The following is a 21,317-nucleotide window of genomic DNA, read 5'->3' as shown; positions in this document are numbered from 1 at the left end:
GAGGCCATGGATGGGCTGGGATTGTGCTTATTGTATTGTTTTTTGTCGTTTTTGGGGGGCTGCTGGTGTGGCCTTTTGCCCAGGGGTGGTGGTGCATGGACTGAGTGTGCCTGTGGTGTGGTCTCACTCTCTTTAATGTAAACATCATGGATGGCATTGGATTGTGGTGATTTCTGGCTGTTTTTCTGTTTTTTGGGGGTGTACTGTTGATGTGGACTGGCCATGTGGGTGGTGGTGGTGGCCATCTTGAGTGCTGGCTGGAACAGGCAACATGTGCTTGGGGTGTAAGGGGCCATTTTGAGGAGAGGCAGTGTCTGAGGCCTGCACTTATTTTGCCTACTTTTCATCCATTATGCCCAGGGGTAGTGAGTGTTGCATACTTGCATGTCCCTAGTCTTTCTGTGGGGTGTCTTCAATGTAAACATCATGGATGGCATGGGATTGTGCTCATTTTTCTGTGTTTTGTCGATTTTTTGGGGTGTATAACTGAACTGATGTTCCTCTGTCTTCCATTGCTTTTAGGTGCACAAGAAGACTCAAGAGAACCACCAGTGCCAGGAAGAAGTCCTGCAGCGGTGTGTGCAGCATAACGTCACGCGACGTCACGTCTGGACACAGAACCCTCTGCAACTCGTGCAACTGCTGCCCGCTGACCTGCTCTGAAGAAGATGGCCCCAAAAAAAGTAACCCGTAGCTCCTCTAGCAAGAAAGGTGCCAGTAAGGAGCAGAAGAAGCAAGTTACCAAGGACACTGGTGTGCCGCCCGCCCCTTTTTTTGGGAGTAAAAAAAAAAGTATGCCTGCAGCAGCAGCAGCGGGATCTGCTGGGGACCAAGCTGGCAGCAGCACCCCGCTCCATTGGGCTCAGTGCCACCACCACCACCACGCCAACTTAAGTCCAAGCCCTTGAGTGCTGCAGAGGCAGCCAGTATAGTTCTTCAATCACCATCGACCAGTGATGTTGGCTCATCGCAAGAAAGCAGCAGCAATGTCCCTCAATCAACACAGGTTGTTGTAGCTCATCTGACGAGTGTTGAACAACCACAGCCGCAACAACAATCACATGTGCAAGTACAAGCCCAAGTACATGTGGAAGGAGAGGCAGCGCAAGGAGATGCGCAAGCAGAGGTGCATGGAGGGTCACAAGTGCCCACAATAGTTGTTCCTCCCGAAGTAGGGGCACATCAGGAAATCGACAATCAAGGCGAGGTATCATTTGAGGAAGCCACTCCTCCTGATGATCCTTCATTGTCTTCCACACCCCTAGCAAGGAAGAGATCAAGGGTGGTGTCTACATCCTCTTCAAGCACACCTCCTTCTGATGATACGGATCAAACTTGGGAACCAGCACCACAGCCGTCTGAGAGTGAGGCACACCATGATCCGACAAAGGTAGTTAAGCGTAAAAGGAAGCTCGTCCAAAGTCTCAGAGTTATGGAGTGTGATGAGTCTCAACAAGAAGTGGCGGATACTGCTGCTGATGAAGACTCTGCCAACGACGACCCAGTCATCATAAAGGTCACTGCAGCCCCAGCGGGCATGCAGCAAACAGACATTTTGACCCTAGCCCGAAGAGCTGCTGAGTGTGATGATGATGATGATGATGTTGTCGATGAGGAGGCAGTGGAAACACCACAATCATTGGAGTTAAGTAGTACACCAACTCGTCCCGCTTCCATATTTCTTTCTGGCAAGAAGAGACCTCCGTCAACCTCGACCTTAATTAGTGGCGGTGAAAGTGCAAAACGTAGAAAAGTTGGGCAATCCAGATCCTCCACTTCATCTGGCATTAGCTTCATGACCACCACCACCAGTATCGCCGCCTCCTCCATGTCCCACAGACACTTCAAGTCCCCAGTTTGGGACTTCTTTACTGTTTGTCCAAAAAATCCAAAGTTTGCCATTTGTACCATTTGTAAGCAAGCAGTTAGTCGAGGTAAGCCAGGTACCAACTATGGTACCCGAGGCCAGAGAGGTCATCTTAGGAGACAGCACACTGTCAAATGGTTTGCGCACCTAGATGCGATCAAGAAAGGCCAAATTCAAGGAAACGTTGATGTTTCATCTGATGATGACGAGCAGGAAGAAGACGTGTCAAACACTTCCCTTACACCCAGTACCCCTGTCAGCAGCACACCCAATGTGAGGCACACTAAGAGTGTTGGAGCGAGTGAGACACCAACGCACAAAAGTTCACCAGCGAGCAAAATTGGGTCAACGAAGTCATTATCAGCCCGTAAATGCTTGGTCCAGGGCAACATTAGAACAATGCTTACTTCAGACGTGCCATATGAACGCAACCACCCACTGACGCGTCTGTATAACACTAAGCTGGCTAAAATGCTAGCTGTGGACCTTCTACCTTTTTCTTTTGTAGAAGCGGTAGGTTTTCTTGAATTAGTGGCAACGCTCTGCCCTAAATGGGAGGTTCCGAGCCGGTTCTATTTTGCCAGAGTTGCGGTTCCAGCACTACATGAAGATGTGCTGGAGGCGATTGGGGTAGCTTTGCAGAAGAGTGCTGTTCACACAATACATCTGACAACAGACATGTGGACCAGTGGCGCAGGCGCTGATTACATGTGCATCACTGCACACTGGGTCTCTTTTTCAGGTGTTAAAGCAAAGCTAAACGCAGGTGTTGACCCGGACAAAGTTTTCAAAGCTGCTCGGAAACATGCAACACTAGCCATGTTTGGCTTGGAGAAAAGTCACACAGCAGAAAACCTTTTGGAAGAGTTTAACAAAAAGGTCTTGCAAATTCTATCCCCCCTAAAACGCAAGATTGGTTATGTTTCCACGGATAATGGCGCCAATGTAGTTAAGGCCATGTTGAAGGGTGACCATTTTAGAGTGCCGTGTTTGGCGCACTGTATCAACCTGGTAGTTCAAAAATTCTTGAGTGATAAAGACAGTACAGCGTTCGAGGTAATGGCCACCTGCCGCAAAATGTGCAACCATTTCAGCCATTCTTTTAAGGCCCGGAAGCATCTGAGGAGACTGCTTCTTCAACGTGGAATGCCAGTGAAAGCACTCATCCAGGAGGTGGCAACACGTTGGAACTCAACCTTCTACATGCTTGAGCGTCTGTATGAGCAGTATACGGTACTCGATCACTATTTCTTCACAGAGGGTACATCTCAGAAGGAGGACCTGCGGATGAGTGCGGCGCAATGGGACATAGTTAAAAGCCTGACAGACATGCTTCGTCCTTTTGAGTTCTTCATGCGTGCAGTCAGCCAGGAGGACTGTAATTTGGGAAAAGCTATCCCATTGTTGTGCATGCTGGAGCACCAACTGATGGCGGTGTCTTCTGAGTTTGAAAAAGATGAAAAAAAAAAAGACCATTTTATTTTGTCTCAGAAATTATTAGAGCGCCTACGTGGTGATGAACGTCTTAAAATGATCAACTCAGAACAGCATTACATTTGTGCTACTATTCTGGATCCACGCTACAAAAAGGCGCTGGCAGACGAAGCATTCTTTCCTTTTGCTGATGCAGATGTTCAAAAGTACAAACATTGGTTAGCCTGGTCAGCCAAGAGGTTTGAAAAAGAACGGCAGGTTATTGAAGGAGAAGCCAGTACATCAGCATCAGCATCAGCAGGCCATCCCCAGTCACAAGAATCCACTTCTGCACCTGTGGCTGGGGCACAAGTGACCTCTCAGCCGTTAAAGACACCGGCAACTGGATCATCTGCACCACACACAATGACAACACTAACAGTGGCTGCGGAGGAGGATTGGCTAAGTTTGATGGGGTATGGTTCTCGAAAAAATGTCACAGGCACAGCAAAAAGTAAGCAAAGTGGAGGAACAGTTGATGACCTTGAGTCGATGGTGCAGGACTATCTGAATGACTCAACAGAGGTCTTTCTTAATGAGGAGCCATTGCAGTATTGGCATGGCAAAAAACAATTGTGGCCACAGCTCTCCAACCTGGCTATAAACTATTTGTCTTGCCCACTCGCAAGTGTGTCTTCTGAACGTGTTTTCAGTGCTGCTGGTGGCATTGTAACTCCCAAACGGAGCCGCCTCTCGCCCAAAAATGTGGAGCGGCTGACAATGATCAAGATGAATCAGCACCTCATACCACCAGATTACAAAGTACGAGAAAGCACGCCGCATGAAGATGAGGAGGACGACAACGTAGATGAGGGGATTTTTTCTCTGTTCGGTGGCACTGACCTCATCCAGCCTGAATTCGCAGAGTATGATGACGAAATCTTGATCTTATTCCCTGACACCGAGCCCTGAAAATGAGACAATCAATCAAGAACTTTCTTTTTCGTCCTTATTCACTTTTATTCCTGTGTGCTTTGTGTCTCTCTTTCTTTGTTTTGCACAGTTAATTTAATTCAAACTTTAATCACCTAATCCCAAAAACAAGACCATCATCAGAACTGTCTTCACTTGTTTGCTTATTGATTTGAAGGTGCCGCAGTCTACATTCCTCAGGTTCACAAGTTCTGAAGAACATGCTCCTCTATCCTCCTCCTCCAGACTGCGATTTCCCTCCAAGCAGAGTGCTGGATTACGCCCAATGAAGAAAGACTCAGCACTTGTGGGGGTGTTGTACTTCTTTGTGGGTGAGTTGACGGATTTGGGCCCATTGCTGTGAAGCTCTAATAATGGACAAAAGTGTTTTGGACCAAATATGAGGTGGAAATTTCTTGCCGTTTTTGCTGACTTGCTTGCCTTTGAGGTGCTCTTTGGCGGGGTTCCGGGTGTTTGTGGGTAATTTTTGTTGTCTGTCGAAGCACTGCTGCGAGCCTGCGACAGTCTAATCTTGATTGCATTTGCTTTTCAGGAAATCCGTGGTGGAAAACAGGAGTTATGATGATTGATGATGATGATGATGACCTAGCTGCACAGCGCCGCGTTTGGACCGAAGGCCGAGAGACATTGTAAGTATGAGATTTAGCTTTTTCGCTGTTTGGGGGTGTTGTCGGGTGTTTTTTTGCGGGTGGGTTGGCGGGTCTTGCCTGGGGCATTCCTGGGAAGGTCTAATACCGGATAGAAGTGTTTTGGACAAAATCCATAAGGAACAGCCTTTTTTTGCTATTTCTTCTGACATCTTGCTCAATGTAGCGTTTTGGGGGGCTTCCTGCTGTTCGTGGGTGGGTTGCGGCCGGGGTCTCTGTCGAAGCACTGCTGCGACAGTCTAATCTTGATTGCATTTGCTTTTCAGGAAATCCGTGGTGGAAAACAGGAGTTATGATGATTGATGATGATGATGATGACCTAGCTGCACAGCGCCGCGTTTGGACCGAAGGCCGAGAGACATTGTAAGTATGAGATTTCGCTTTTTCGCTGTTTGGGGGTGTTGTCGGGTGTTTTTTTGCGGGTGGGTTGGTGGGTCTTGCCTGGGGCATTCCTGGGAAGGTCTAATACCGGCTAGAAGTTTGTTGGACAAAATCCATAAGGAAACACCAGTTTTGGCACTTTTTGTAAGTTAGGGTTCGTTAGGGTTAGCCCTAGCAGCAGGATTGCATGTGTTTCGGGGGGTTCTATTGCAACGCAGTTCTGTTGTTGTAGAGCACTGTTGGAGCGATGCTGGCTATGGATACTTTTGCTTGCTTGCAAGTGGTTTGAATACAATCCACGGTCTGTATTTGGGCCTACTGTTACTTTCAAAGTACGTTTTGTAACCATTTTTCTGCTAGGCATCGTTTTTGGAGATCTGATTGGGGTTCTTCTACATTTTTGCGACTGGCTTTAGTAAGGGTCTTGGTGGGAGCATTGCTGGGAAGGTCAAATTTTGTTCTAAAACACAGTAGTACACCTACCTTGAGGGGAAAGATCCGCTGTAATATTTTGGCCATACTTATTGATCCTTAAAAAGGTGACTCAGACAGAGCACGCAATTTCAAAAATATTGTACTGTCTATTAGGGAAATCAAAGTGTCACTTTTTGAACCACACAGCGTACATACCTTTTATTTATTTATCAGTGGTATTGTAATAGCACTTCCTGTTTTCCGTTCAATAATTACAGGCCGGGTTTCAGTCAACATCCGCCAGGCAGGCAGTGGACAGGGTGTCTTCTGTCAGTGGTCACCACATTGATGGACGAAGCGTCAGCTGGAATGGAGGAGTGCCGCCAATAAGAGGAATTGTTTGCTGCATGCAACTTACTTACCAAATTCAACAGGACAACTCCAACAACATACGCAATACAGATACAGTATCCATTGTTGTCTTTTATTCTATGAGTGTGACTGCATGTGCTTACCTTTAGTTTGTAACCAAAGATTGTCTGTATCTTCAATTATTGTTTGTCCATGCTCTGCTTTTTTTTTCTTCTCTCAACAAAACCTACCCAAAAAGAAACCCCCATTCCCATCCATTTTACAAACCCTAACCCTCTTCCCCCGGGCTGTGTTGTTTTGCTTGATGTCTGACTAAAATGACATCAATAATTCCACACACTTGCTGGGCAGGATAAGGTCATAGCAACAGGCTGGTGAAGGAATACGAGGATATCTTCTAGACTTACTCAGCTTCAGTACTATATCTTCTAGTAGTAGTAGCCAATGTCAAATAAATTCAACGCAAGTACTAGTTATACTTGCAAGCAAATACTTTACCATTTGTTAGGCTACATTATGGCACTGTTCTAGTGTACTGTCACCTGCTATTTTCTCGATCGTACCGTAACCGTTGTAATGCTACAGTAAGGAGGACAAACAAGGTTTCGTTTTCTTTTTTTCCATAGGCATGCAACTGCCACTGTGTCACACCACTAGTACCACCGCAATGAGGAAATGTCACCCTCCCAGGATTGACAACGTTAATCCCCATTTCACCTGGAGCCAGCCCTGGGCCTAGCCCTAATTTCTAACACAAATTACAGGTAAGATAAGCGTTTGGTGGGAGGTAGTATAATGGAGTATTATTTCGGAGTAGACAAGAGATTGACGGTTGTACTACTAAAGTCCTACGACTGTTCAGGAAAACAAAGTTACTGTTACACCCCCGCCCCCCACCCACCAGACTGAAAAGCAGTAAAAAACAGGTATGGTCAGATAAAGTTTAAAAATATATTTATTTAGCCCTAACAAAATAATCTCCCTCACCCACCCTAACCCCAACGATTGTCTTTGAAACGTCCCAAAACGATCCCAACTCCCAAATCCCACCCCCCAAAAGTCTATAAAAAAAGGGCAAGGGACACTCCACTACTGGAGGGTGCTGGTGCTGGTGCATGATGCGGCATGGGCATCATACTCCTTGCGGAGGGTGGCAAGCTCGGAGCGGAGGCCCTTAACCAAGTTCTTATACTTCAGGACCTCCTGCTCCAGGTTGGACATGCGGACTCGTAGGCGGCGTTGGCGTTCCTTGCAGCTCCTGTGGGGGGCAGCTGGTATTTCGGTTGCTTGGCGGTGGCGGTCGTCTTTCTTAGCCCGGCTCGGTCCCGCTGGCTTAGTCACGGAGGAGGATGCAGTGGTCACAGTCGAGGATGTCGTTGTTGCCCCGCTCGACTGCGTGTCCTCCTCCTCCTCCAGGGCCACCAGCCGCCGATATTCGGCGACAGTGGCCTCCAGCCTCCGTTGCCGGGCCAATCTAGCCTGCTCCCTCCTTGTTGTTGATTTGGAAGGAGCAACTATATGAAGAAAGAAAGACATAGTCTGTAACCAATGCTCCTTATTAATAACACAAAGTGATTGAGCCGAAAGTTGGGTCACAGAGTACAAGTAGCAAATTGAAAGCACAGTACATAACTATTGAGGACAGTATCTATGTAACCTCCCACTTCTGCATCCTTGCTCTAACATTAGTGGTAGTTTAATGAACAAATTCTACGACCACTATGGACTTCCATTACAGTCGACTATGACAGTACACCAGTCTTATTCTTCTTCTTCTCTCTTGTTTAGGGAAATTGGTACGTTATCTTATGCAAGCCGGCAGAATGACATGGACAGCACAGTGAACTTGCACCCGAGAAAAAAAGTTGCACACCATGATGAGTGAGACAGACTTGCGTTACTGTACCGGTCCAGTACATGCAGGTGGTGAAGCTATTACTTTTCTATTACGGGTGGCACTGAGAATACTCTGTTACAAGGGCTACTGCTTAATTAATTTACCTTTCACCCTACAGTGCAAATGAGTACTAGAAAAGGAAAATGAAGAAGCTAACTAATTTGATTATCTATCACTTCACATGGGACGTATTTGATGACATATGAGATGACTTTAGGTGCTTTGCTTAATATTGAGTGAACAGTGATACACCCACACATGAATGACGTACTACAAGTAAACTAAAGTTATTAAGAGAGGTACGGAGTGTCCACCGTAATAACCAGATATATGCTGTGATTGCAAACGCAATACAAAGTACTGCTACTATTCATGGTAGTATTGGACACATTTACAATTTCTTTTCCTTGCCTTCCCTGCACTGGAACGGACGTGCGGGTGCGGTGGTACATGCTCTTCAAGGTAACACTTACTTCACCTGGCGACCATCTACTCTCTCTAGATACACATGTGCTATCTAAGAGTCAGAGAATACCATGCTCCGGGCATCCATTCAGTCAAAGTATACGCACACATACAGTTTCTGTTTCACCCACCCAGGCTGCTGTCCTTCCACCCATCCTTTCTTCATCATTGACCTAGCCATGCACCATACCATATTCTTTCCTTCCCAGCCACCTCGGGGGCCAAGCAAACACATATCGTTCTTCTTTGCCAGCCATCATACAAGTTCGCGTCCCACTTACTTACACCCTTCTTTCGCTTTTCGTTCATCCCATCCATCACGTTCGTCTAAGAACTTATTGGGATTCTTCTCACCAAAAACTTCACAGCTAAGTTGAAGTACATTTCGAGGAGGCTACTACCTGGTTGATTTGTAATTGTAATACACCCGTGCAGAAAGCACACTATGCAGTCTTCAATCTCAATAAGTAAGGAATATATAGCTTACCTGTTTCCGCCACCACCGTTTGAACCCCCACAGGACCGTCCGCCGGCTCTTGCACCGCCTCCTCCCCAGAGTACTCCGAGTCCTCGCCCAACACAGCCACCTCCGCGCTGGCCCCGTCACCAGATGTTACACCTACAAAGTACATTTAAGAATGTTAGAATACACCACTCACTACTATATAATATTTGGTCTAGGAGAAATGTTAAAAAAACTGAATACAATGTAATAATTTGTGACTGTCTACTCCATAGTAAAAATGTCCCATTTTCCAGGGAAGGCTGTTGTCTTGCTGCACTTTTATGCACAACTGATGAATGCTTGCTTTTGATTTTTAACACGCACCACTTTTTCTCCTAACAGACAGAAGCTTGACTCCTAAGAACACGACCAGGATCAAGTTCAAACCAGGTGAGAGCTCGGCTCGACCACAAGAAATGTGTCCAATTAATCGTCAGCACTAACCACTTTTCCGTTTTCAGTTAAATAGTTTTATGACAAAGTAGATTTTAATAAATGTGTTTACTTTTAATAAAGCTTTTAAACTTAAATAGACTCTGTGGTTTTTGTTCCTCCAGACTAGAGTGGATGAGCTAAAGGTTTTGGAATTTTTGCAAGCATGAGTGCCTCTGACACTTCTTGACTGTGCTGTGACTCCGTACTACTCTCTTGTCCTGCGTACGATAATCTAGAGATCATTGGGGATCTATAATCGGTGACTTCGGGAGCTGAATGAATCTGCCACACTATCTAGTCAGTAAGGAGACAGTGCATAGAGGTATTGCTGAATATAATGGGAGTCCAATGGAATTGCCAAATGTCCAATCTTAGTTAGCTACACAGACAGACTAATAAGAATAGTCTAGTAATACCACAGGGAGTCATATTCGAGGCAGGATAAGAATTTATATCCAGTCTACAAGAAGATCAAAGACGATTTAGAAAAAATCGAATGAGGAATGCTAGGAAAAAATAGGTACTGTTTATTAAAATGTAAACTTAGTGGGGCCAGCAAAGGAGCCCTCGCCTGCCCGATCCTGGCCTGCATCCTCAGCACCCTCCTCCTGTGTCCTCTTGCCCTTGGGGGGAGCTGATGTACAACATGAAAGAAAGAAAAACCAGAAAACATGGATGAGATTTTTCAACCAAATCAAACATTTCAAAAGAACAATAACAAAATATTTTGGAAAAATAGCAAATAGATAGACAACTATTCCACGGGATCTATCTCATGTGGTATACTACGTTATTCGTATTGCCTGATTTGCGGAACGTTGACTTAGAAAGTTCCTATGTAACTCAATAAACAGACTACTAAAGAGGTTTGCCTAGGCCTGGCACTGCAGGCAGCAGTGCGCAGCACGCGAAGTGACAGACAAAGTCCATCCTGCTTGCAGATCAGTGAATACTCAAACTATCAATCCACCCGCCACCACCGCCACTATTTCTTCTTATAGCCATGTGTCTAAAGGAAGGACTGGACTTCAGTCTGTTGGGGCTGATTTAGAAGTCCCTTGCGGAAGTTGCGGCTCATTTTCCTCCATTGTTGCGTGCCTTTTGTGACGCAGCGGCAGAACAAAAGACTCGCCATGGTGTTGGTGCGGCGTATATATTAAAAAAAAAACACATATGGGCATATGGGCGATGCATCACGTTGTAAAGCCCTGCGCCATCAGGGGGCGTTCCGGCGCAAGGGAGGGCGTACCTGCGCAGGAACGAATCCTAAAAGTGGCTGAGGGAAATCTACAAGATGTCAATCAGTCACTTTTAGGACAATGATGCATGACTCAAACCCTGCGCGCTTGAAGCCGACGTACGGCTTGATGCAGCATTGGGGAGATAGGGTACCCCAGAGCATTGCTGGAGCTGCGCCATCGTTGGCACGCAACTCCAGCAATGCGCTGCCTTTACGGCACAGATGCGTAAGGCTTCTGTGACGTTTTGGGCCAATGGGTGGTGGTGGCATGGCACACAATTACTGCCGCATCCCTGCTACTTTGCAGGGATGCGCCGGTAATTGAAAATATGACCCTTACTGTCTAGCATTACGCAGTTCTTATCTTTACACTACACTCATACATAATTTCTCAGGCCAATGAAATGCTTCTGAACACAACATACAAAACAAAGAAGCATAGTAGCAAGCAAGGCTACTGAGAAGGAGAGCAGTGCACCTGAAATGCATAGAAGATTTTGAAATATAATTTACCTCAATGTAATCGGCAGCATTATTGCTCTTGGTAAAGAACAAAGATTTGCAAATAACAGAGCAGGATAAAACAGAGTAGTAAATGTACTACTACTACTACTCACCAAGCCCGGGGACCTCTACGCCGAGCGCGTCCAGCAAGTCCCGCTCCCGGTCCATGACATCGGTCCAGCGGTGGGTGGCCTGGTTATATGTGCGCCGGACCCCAGAGATCTTGTACATGGCCCGGCACACCTTCTCCCACCGCTTGCGACGCTCCCGGATGCCATAGCCAGTCGCGATCTTGCCGCCTCCCAGGATCGTCTTGGGGAGGCGGCGCTGGACGTGGAAGATCAGTGCCGCCACTTCCTCCGCGCTGAAGATCTCCCGCGGGACCACTTGCTCCCCCCTTAAACGCCCGCACGGGAGCCGGGCACGGGGTGCGGGACCCTTCCCCTTCTCAGGGTGCTTCCCGGCTCCCTTTACCATGGTCTGGGCAGAAATAGAGTTAAATGATAAACAAGAAATAGAATAGTGAAGAAGAAAAGAAAAGAGTTTAAAAAAGTAGTTTAAAAGTAACTAAAAGCTGCAGAAAACACAAAAATATAGAGCTAGAAAAATAGAGGGATAGATAATAAGTAAAATTAGATCAAAAAAACTTCAAACAAGCAAAGGATGGCAGAGATTGAGAGAGGATAGAGAAAGCATGCCCAGAACCATAGCAATGAATGAAAAACAAGATGGCCGCGCCCGTTCACGACCGCGTGGGTAAGTTCGCGCGAGATTTTCCTTGCGAGTACGCGCGAAATTGTACTAGTGAGCAGCACACTTTGCGAGATTACACATAGTGGCCGGAAACGGAATTACGTCACGCAAACAAGATGGCCGCGCCCGTGTACGACCGATAGGGTAACTTGGCAAACGTATAGCTAGAAGCGCCTCGCGAACACGCGCAAGATCACGCGAACATACACGTCGCACAAAAAACAATTTTGTATTCGCACGTATTCGCGGCTTCCGAAATCGATCTCGCACGGATTCGAGCCCCAAAAAACGCGCGAAATTGCAGAAAAAACGATTTTAGCTAAACTGAAAGCAATGAGCAGGTGCAAAAGTTCAAACTTAACATTAGTAACATTCAAGGTAGTGCTTCCTGAGGGGCCCCTCCAGAGTTTGCAACTATTCTATGACCCTGCTATGACCCAAACAGCAGGCTCATAGAATAGCTACAAGTAGACCATAAAGGTCCTGTGAAAAAAAATTTCACTGCAACAAAAAGCAAATTACAGATAAGGAAGGAAGCAGGTGCCAGCCAGACTGGAAGTTTCAAAATTACTGACACATTAATGACCCACAAATTAATTGATGGCAGTTGAAGAAGGGCAGGTGTGCTTGCTTTTTTCAACCACCATAATCTACAGTGATAAATAAACCTAATGGGTGGCAGTGAGGATGTACCAGAGGGTGGCATGGGTGTCCCAGAGGGTGGCAGTGGTGAAACAGAGGGTGCTGTGAACCTGTGATGATAAACCAGACGTAGAAACAACATAGTCGCGGCCGTTGTGAGCCGAAAAGTAAGTTCGCAATTGCGAACTTGTCCCAAAATCGGCGCGAACGCGCGCCAACACAAAAAATGGGAAAATCCGCAAATCCGCTAGAGTTCGCGGATCTTCGCGGATTGCGAATCCGTAAATCCGCAAGTTCGCGTACGCGAGATTCGCTAGATCCGCCCATGCTTACCGATTTTGCACATATATAAAGCCCTGAAGGTGGATCTGAAGATTGACGTGACAACGGTACAGGACAGATGATTGGCAGACCTGCCATTGCTCCTCACACAGGGGGAATGGTGGCGGGCATTTGTGCAGGTCTGAGAGATTGCAAGTAACACCCACTTTAAACTCATACAGTTCCATTATTTACATTGCACCGATCTGACACCTCAGCGAAGTTCTTGTTTCAATGCGACACACTCTTTGGCTTGTCCCCGGTGTGGTCTGGTACTAGGAGCATTCGTTCATATGACTAGGAATTGTGCGAGGTTGCAGGTTTATTGGGCAGAAGTATTACGAGTACTGAGGGATGTTACAGGAATTCATATTGAGCACTCAGTTAAGCACTGTTTATTGGTCATTCTCCTGACCCGAAAAACAGGGTCTCAATTGCGACATAGATTTGCCCTACTGGGGCTTGTATTGGCCAAGCACCTCATTGCAATACATTAGACACACCCCGCCTCGACTTGATAAAAGAAGGGCTAATTTAAGTGAATGGGGAGTAGCCAAGTAGTGACAGCTAAACCTTGTCCTTACTAATGGGAATGCAAATTGTGACTTAGAGATCTGGGGAGATATGTTGGAAAGGCTGGTAACAGATTAAGAGTCATGGGTTGCGCCATCTGTTCTTTCTCAGACTTCAGGGTCCACTACACCCGATACCACTTGAGATCAATTCCTCAAATGTCTGAATGTTAAATAGAAGAGTCTGCAAGCATAGGATGTATGTGGGGATAGGGGCCACCCACAAGGACAGAATAGGTGGGAAAGAGCTGCACTCCTTGTGGATGTTCGGGGGGCCTACCTATGACGGGTTGGCTCCCTGTGGCTGCTGAGACTACTAGATTCCAGATGAGTAACAGCCATCTACGAATGGGTTGGGCTATATGTCACCTGTCTCTCTGCTCACCGCTCCCGGCCCCTCTTGAAGACCCGGGACCCCAGATTTTGTTCTTTCTCTATTTTGGCCCGACTGCCATGGGGGATCACACCCCTATCCACTCTGCTGCTACCACAGTTGATGGTTACTATGTTTGTTTTTGGGTGGTTCATTCCTAGATATAATGCACTGTACAATTACAATGTTTTTTTTAAAAAATGTTTATTAACACATAGCTTATGTCCACAGCCATTCACCTACAACCCGGTGGCCGGCGGCAATCTTCAGATAGTGTCAACATGTACAACACAGCTATCAAGCCAACATCCCGGAGGCACGGCAGCGTTGAAAGTGTCATGTTCATGCAAATGCTTCAACTTGTAGTCAAACTAATTGAGGCTCATCTCAGTTTTATATCTGTATTGATTGAAAAACCCAACAACCCCCAACAAACCCCCCCTCCCTGCCATTATTTAAGAACTCGTTCCGATTTTGTGTGTGAGTGAGGTGACATGTGTGCAAACACGTCCTGTGGCTCATTTAGGTTGCTGGATTAAGGGCCCTTGAATCCTGAGGTCCCCTGGGGGCCAACTAGCCCACCAGGGCCTGGCCTTAAGTTGGGGACCATGGGAGGAGCCCCAATGCCCCAGCAGTCCCAGACAGCTCCCCACCTCCTGCAAGAGCCGGCATTGTTTTTGGGCAAGGGGATCTGCTAACATGCAAATCCCCTTTTCCAAAAGCAATTCTGCTTTGCTTCTTGGAAGTGAGAGCAGGTTTCCTGCTCTCGCTTCCAAGAAGCAAAGCAGTTTTTGCTCCCACCCTTGCCACAGCAAACGGCAATGTCCCTGGGGTGGGCACCCCGGGACATTGCAGGAGGTGGCATATCCGAGGGCCATCTAGGGCTGCAGGATGGGGCCAGGCAGCCCCTCTCCCAATTGATTAAAGCCCCGGGAAGGTGGTATCCCCTGGGCTGGGGGTCTACAACAGACCCCACCATTTAAATAAAGTGTGCCCTGGGGAGGTGGTGGTCCCCGGGGCAGTGTGGTGAGGAGCAGAAGCCCCCACACACTAATTCAAATTAATGAAGCCCCAGGGAGGTGGTGGTCCCCGGGGCTTAGAGGGGCCCGCGAGGCCCGGGCCTTGAAATTCAGTGTGCCCCGGGGAGGTGGTGGTTCCTGGGGCACTGTGGGGGGGCAAGGGGCCCCCACACTTATTTTTCTTTAAATAGAAGCCCCGGGTAGGTGGCGGTCCCCAGGGCTTGGGTTGCCAGTAAGGCCCCCGATCATAATTACCAATGCACCGGGGAGGTGGTGGTCCCTGGGGATGTGGGGGGCCACGTGCCCCCGCGCAAAATAATCAAAGCCCCAGTGAGGTGGCAGTCCCTGGAGCTGCAGGGGCCCGCGAGGCCCCCAAACATTAATGAAACATTGCCCCCAGACCTGGCCGACTCAGGCTTTTAAAAATCTTTCAGCCGGATTTACGCACCCAGCGCAAATTTGGCTGGTATTATTTTCAGAAACATGCTTTTTTGGCCCTGGGGGTCCTTGTGGGACCCCCTGAGCAGACCTAGGGGGTCAAGGTGTTTCTACCCTCCCCCCTTTTCCTGTTTCTTATGCTTTTTTTTAACTGATTAACTGATTCAGGTAGTTCAGAGTTAAACCAGCAGTGGGAAAGGAGAGGTGCCAGTTGATGGACCCAGAATTCTGTATCTCTCTTAAACAACGCCTGTGGTAGACCATTCGGCCCTGGGGCTCCGTCAGCGCGACCCTCGGTTATAGTTCGGGCTATTTCATCCATGGTGATTCTCAAGTTTGTAAATGCATTGTCCAGTGGTTCTAAAGTCTGAAACGAGGATTTAGTATTGATTGCCAGTGGTGTCCTTGGGTTACATTCAACTTTTTTATTTGATTGGACTGCTTCCGTAATGCCCAGCGTTCGGTAGCGATTAGGTTGTTGGGCCATTGCCGGTGGGTTGACGGATGAGCCAGCTTTTTTCTCTTGTTCCTCAAAGTGCGCTGTTAAATATAGTACCCATTCTGCTTCAGAGATGTTGGCGCTGCTTAGTCCTCCTTGCTTGTGTATTTTGGAATCGAGGATTGACCAGAAGGCTTTTGGGTTATGACTTTTGTTCGCGTGCATCAGTTTTGATCAGAACTGGTCAGCGCGTTTTTTTTTTTTCGTGAAATATTGCTTGTCGAAGTGCTTTCTGGGCGACCTTGTACTTATTGAATTTATGAACTTCCCCAGGATAGCTACGGACTTGTCTTAACGTGCTGCTATGTTTTGTTTTTAATTCCTTGATTTCATCTGTTATTATTGCTGGATTGCATATTTTTTGTGTTTCCCGAGGTGCGGGGAAACTTTTTAAGCAGCTCCTCAGAAAAAGTAGGCCCATGCCATAACTGGTGATAATTCGTTAGTGCTCCTTTGGTTTTGCAAGTCTCTACATTTAGTAATTATTGCCGGTATTATTGGATCTGACCATTTCAACCTTTTGAGGTTTTCGGTGTAGTCTCCTCCTGAAGTTTGGCTGGTTACGGCATGATAGGCTAGATTAGATGACATTGTGATCACTTGGGGACGATGATCACTGTCCCCTCGAGCGACGATGGTGTAATTCTCGATCAGGGGGCGGATTCCCTTGTAACAAACTGTGGAGTCTAGAAAGGAATGAATGCGGACGTTTGACCTTGTCCAGTTCGGTGGATTATCCTTAGGGAAGCGACCGTTCAAGACTGTGTAGCCTACAGCACTGAATTGGAGAACCATGTATTCACCAATTTTGCTATATTTGGTGCCGGAAGGTTTTATTTGTTCAAGGATGTCAGGCCACGGGCCACAAGATCTTCTGGGAGTTCTTGAAAAAGATTTGTATTGTAGTCGCAGGATACTAGACAGGCTAGGTTGTTGTAATTACTTTCCAGATTGCACAAGGTCTGAATTAGGTGACTGAACTTCGGTTTTTTATTCTTGGTGCTTGGTGAGATGTAAACTTTGATCAGGAACAGTTTATCAGTGTATTTGGTATTATCTATCCTTATCCCAGAGATCCAATCTTCCTTAAATGTCATTTTTACGATATTGATGTTAAGCTTGACTGAAGTGTAGATGGTAAGACCGCCACTGGGTCGACCGGATTTATGCAACTTCTGGGCTGGGACTCTGTATTCCAGGTATCCTTCTATTGGGAGACTGACCATGGACCATGTTTCCTGCAGTAGTATGATCTCATGGGTTTTTAAGAACTTTATCACGTCGATGGATTGGAGTTTTGGGATGAGACCATTCATATCCCATGAGCATACTGAGAGACCGGACTGAATACTGGTTCAATTTTGGGTACCCCTGTTCAGGGCCCGTGGCAGCCATGCCCAGTCAGGCACCGTCGTTTTAACCTCCTCTGTTCTGGTGCATATTGCCTTTCCTGGGGATCGGCTTTTTGCAGATCTTAGTATTGAGAGGGTTGATGGGCCTGGTTGGTCTAATAAGGCCGGTGGTTTTGCAAGGACTGATGGGTTGTTGGGCTATTTTGATTCCCCATGTGTTGAATAGGTCAGACATTATTAAAACTTGCTCCATGACTGCTGCAGATGAAAAAGTGATTAACGTTGATTCGGAGAGTTGGTTACCTTCGGTAGGTGTGAATTCGATTGAGATTATGTCATTGGATTCAATGTGGCGAAGTTCGGGAATATTTTTAAAAAGTTTCAAGATGTTCCCTCTATTCAAGATATCATGAGGTCCTTTGGTGTAGTATTCAGGAATAAATAGCAATTTCGTTTTTGGAATTATAGTTGTAAAGACCTGACCTTATGATCCATTTTGTCCATTACCAGTGGTAAATCAACTCTCCTTTGGGTATGGAGTAACTGTAGCTTCTGACCCACTTGTTCTACTTGGGGTTGTGGGTCCTCGATTCTCAAGGGATGTTTACCTGTTTGTATTGTGTCCCAATTCTTGAATAGTGTTATTTGGAAGTTCTCCTTGCGTCTTTACCTATGCTCATCCTCGTGCTGGTCTATCATTGCCCTATTTTTGTTTTCCCTTGATATATTGGCCGTGTTTGTTGTAGCTGTCATGTCTTCTAATTTAATTGTAGCCGTATAGGGCAGTGTTTCAGGTTTGATAGTTCTTTCGAGGTTATCTAAAGTTGGGTGGTGTAGAGACTTTGCTGGGACCTCGCCCCTAGCCGCCGGTAAATCCTTGTGGGTTTTGCTGAGGATGGGGGACAATAACGTCTTACTGATTGCCTCTATACTTGCTTGCGGAGGGGAATTTTGTGATGATAAAAAAGTGCTGTCTGAGCTCACGGGGTTGGTTGAACTGCGACGTGTAATGTCCTTTTCAACATGGCAGGGAACCTCTATGCTGTGTCTATTATGTTTTTTCCTTAGTCTCTTTCTTTCCCTTTTGCTTAGATGTTGGTTTTGAGGGTGTTTAGTCTTTGGTCTCGATCTTGGGACCACGTCTCCACAGTGGCGGTGCGTCCATTGAGGGCGCTGGGGCGTTGCCCCACTAATGCCATGGCATTCAAATTCTTCATTCTACTTCTCAGACGCTAATTCCAATCAGGAAATTCCAATCAGGACTCCTGATTGGAATTAGCGTTGGAGAAGTAGATCGAGGGACGCTGAAGGGGGTGGGAGGAGGCGGGGCTGCGGCAGCACTCATGGAGTTGAGTGACAGGCAGCGGCTCACTACAGTCACAGTAATAGTGCTGTGCGCATGTTCGTTTTCGGGCTAATCCTTTTAATGTTCAGCCCGAACATGCGCACCAGCCTGCCCCTTAACCGCTTCAGCGCGGCGCAGATTCCTGCGCTGTGCTGAATGTTCCATTGAGCCAATGGAACGATGACGGAACGATTCTGTCATGAGCACAGCTCAACCGTCGCTCATGACGGAACCGTTCTGTCATAAGCATGGAAGGGGTTAAGAGACCGAGGGTTGCTTCAGGTGGCAGCCCTCGGTCTTCCAATGGGCAGCAGTATCTCTGCCCTGAACCAATCCGGGAGCTGCTGGAGCCGTGTCAGAGGTTGGCAGTGACGTCCCGGCTGTTCCTGTCTGTTGAAGAGGAGCGCGCGCTGGACGGGACCCCGGCCCATCAGCAGTCGACTCGAGCAGAGGCAGGACGGACCGGGTAAATTTTCTTTGATTATCTTTTCATTTTAAACTTCCCCGGTATCCCAACTGCCCGGCGTTTATTGCTAATGTGGCCAGGTTCAGGAAAGCAGCAGATGGCGTGAGTGGCCTACTCCTGGCATTTACAGTACACTATCGATAAAAAAAAAAATGTAAATAGCATGAAGATGCACGCACTTGCCTGAGTCCTTCCGTAATTCCGACCCAAATGCGCAAATAATCCTTTCTCTCAAGTCGTGTGTTTAAAGCTGAGGCTTCCAGTGAGCCTGGCCAGCGCTGCAGCAAAGGGGGGACCAGCGCAGGGATCAGAGGACAGGGTGTTACTTAAACAGGTTTAAGGAGAAGACAGATTGACGTCCTGCCCAGTTTCAACAAAGAAGGCTCGAGCGTTAATTGTTTTTTCAAGCTGGTTTGCTTGTTTCACCTTAACTGTGTATATTATGCTTTAAAGGCGGCACATGGCAATATTTGTATGCATGGGGTCTTGTTTAAGAAGGCAAGTTGGTTTGTCTTTTCTTTCCTTGTGTCTGTCTGTAAAAGGGTGAAACGTTAGCCTACATTGTATCCAAATCGCATCCAGATGAATACTTTTCCACTAGATTATTAGCTCACTGTGTCAGCACTATAAGACATGACCGGGAAGAATTAGTGATTAAAATATTTTTAGGCACAGGCTTGGAAAATGTAGCTGTCAAGTAGGAGTGTTTAATTGGAAAGCTTTGCAGTTTGGCATGTTAAACCTATTTTCAGTGAGTTCCTCGGGCGAGCCCTTAAAGCAGTTTGATGTCCTTTTGCTATAAGGTAGACAATTAGACTTTTCACAAACGATTCAACCATTTGGATGTTCTATTCCCCTGAACTTAGTTTTTGATCGTAAAGAGTTGATGTGCTCGTGAACATATACAGTTAGTAATAATTTTAGTTCCCAGGGACGCTCGGTTTATTTGCCACATGTCCTCACCCTCTGCCGCATACCTTCTCTCTCACACATTCCCACACCCAATAAATCTCCTTCAGCTCTTTTGCCACATTCCCTTTCTTCGCCCCTCGTCTATCCTCCTTCTCTGTCACTCCTCCTATGTGCGCTTACAACATCTCTCCCACCTCATTCTTCTTTTTAACCATAGGACAATACCTCTCAGAAGTGCACCTGAGTCTGGAGCACTCTCCCTACATTGAACCCACTGCCCTGGTCTCTCTGCTCTCTTTATTAATGCAACCCCCTTCTCTCTCTTTCCACATCTGCACCTCTCCCTTCTTTTCTCTTCCTCTATTTCTCCCTTCGACAGTTAGCCATTCCGCCTCTATCCTCTTGTTTCTCTCTTTGTTTTTGCGAATTTTCCAACTAAATCCCATGCCTGTCTCTCCTGTCTCCCATTTCTATCAGCGTGTTTTCCACGTCTTCCAGACATTGTCTCAATCTAATTCTTGCTCCATCTTTCATTTTTCTTTCCTCTCACTGTGCCTTGTCCCATCGTAATTCTGTCTGATTTCTATCGACCTGGTCCTCTGCCGTAATCACTTTGACTTCTCTCACCTCACTTTCTTTTCATTCTGCGCCTCTTCGGTTTAAGTTGTAGTTGTTGCATCTCGGGTCATCCCCAGCAGAGCGAGTTGTGAGGGAGCGGTTAAATATTAAGGAAAACACAATGGTGTCAACAGCTTGTGGCGGTGAGACTGCACCAGTCTTTATTTGGCCAGCTGAGCTTTATAGCGGACAGAGGATCTGGGGGTCATTGTGACTACTCTGCTAGGTGTGAAGGGAGGAAGGTGCAGGAGAGACATACCAGTAATGTGAGGTACTACTGAGCTGTTGATTCTGAGGTCACATACATGTCTTCCCTGGCCCTTGTGGTGGTTTCTTGAAATCGTTATTTATTAATTTTATATCTATATAATACAAGTGTATGAATGTGTAAATACTTTATAAATATGTGGTTTTACTGCATGCACACCTCACTATTCATTCACAAGAGACGTGGCTCGAAAGTTGCACTGTAATAGGTTATTGAACAAACTGCTTCATCACGAATAAAATAAGTACGATATTACACCGTCTTCTGTTTGCGAAAATTGTTTATCCAATGTATGTACCAAGCAGGGAAAAAAATGTATACAGGCATGTTGGAACTGGGTAGCCTGGCCTAGGGCAAGACTAGCATATCAGAGGCACAGTGTAAAGGTTGCAGACCACCCAAAAGTAATTCCACGCAATAGCACTCAAAATGAAAACACTACACCAAAAATGTGTGAAAATACGCACGGCTTTATAAAAATAATATATATATCTTGGCTCTTTTGTGTTCAGAATATACCACTTAATACATTTCAGATTGTCTTGGAATTAGCACGTACTTCTTTTAAACTGCAACGCAATTTAGCACCTATTTACAACATTACAG

This window comes from Lissotriton helveticus, chromosome 8 (genome assembly GCF_964261635.1).
Source record: "Lissotriton helveticus chromosome 8, aLisHel1.1, whole genome shotgun sequence".
Lineage (NCBI taxonomy): Eukaryota > Metazoa > Chordata > Amphibia > Caudata > Salamandridae > Lissotriton > Lissotriton helveticus.
Note: the sequence above shows the minus strand (reverse complement) of the source record.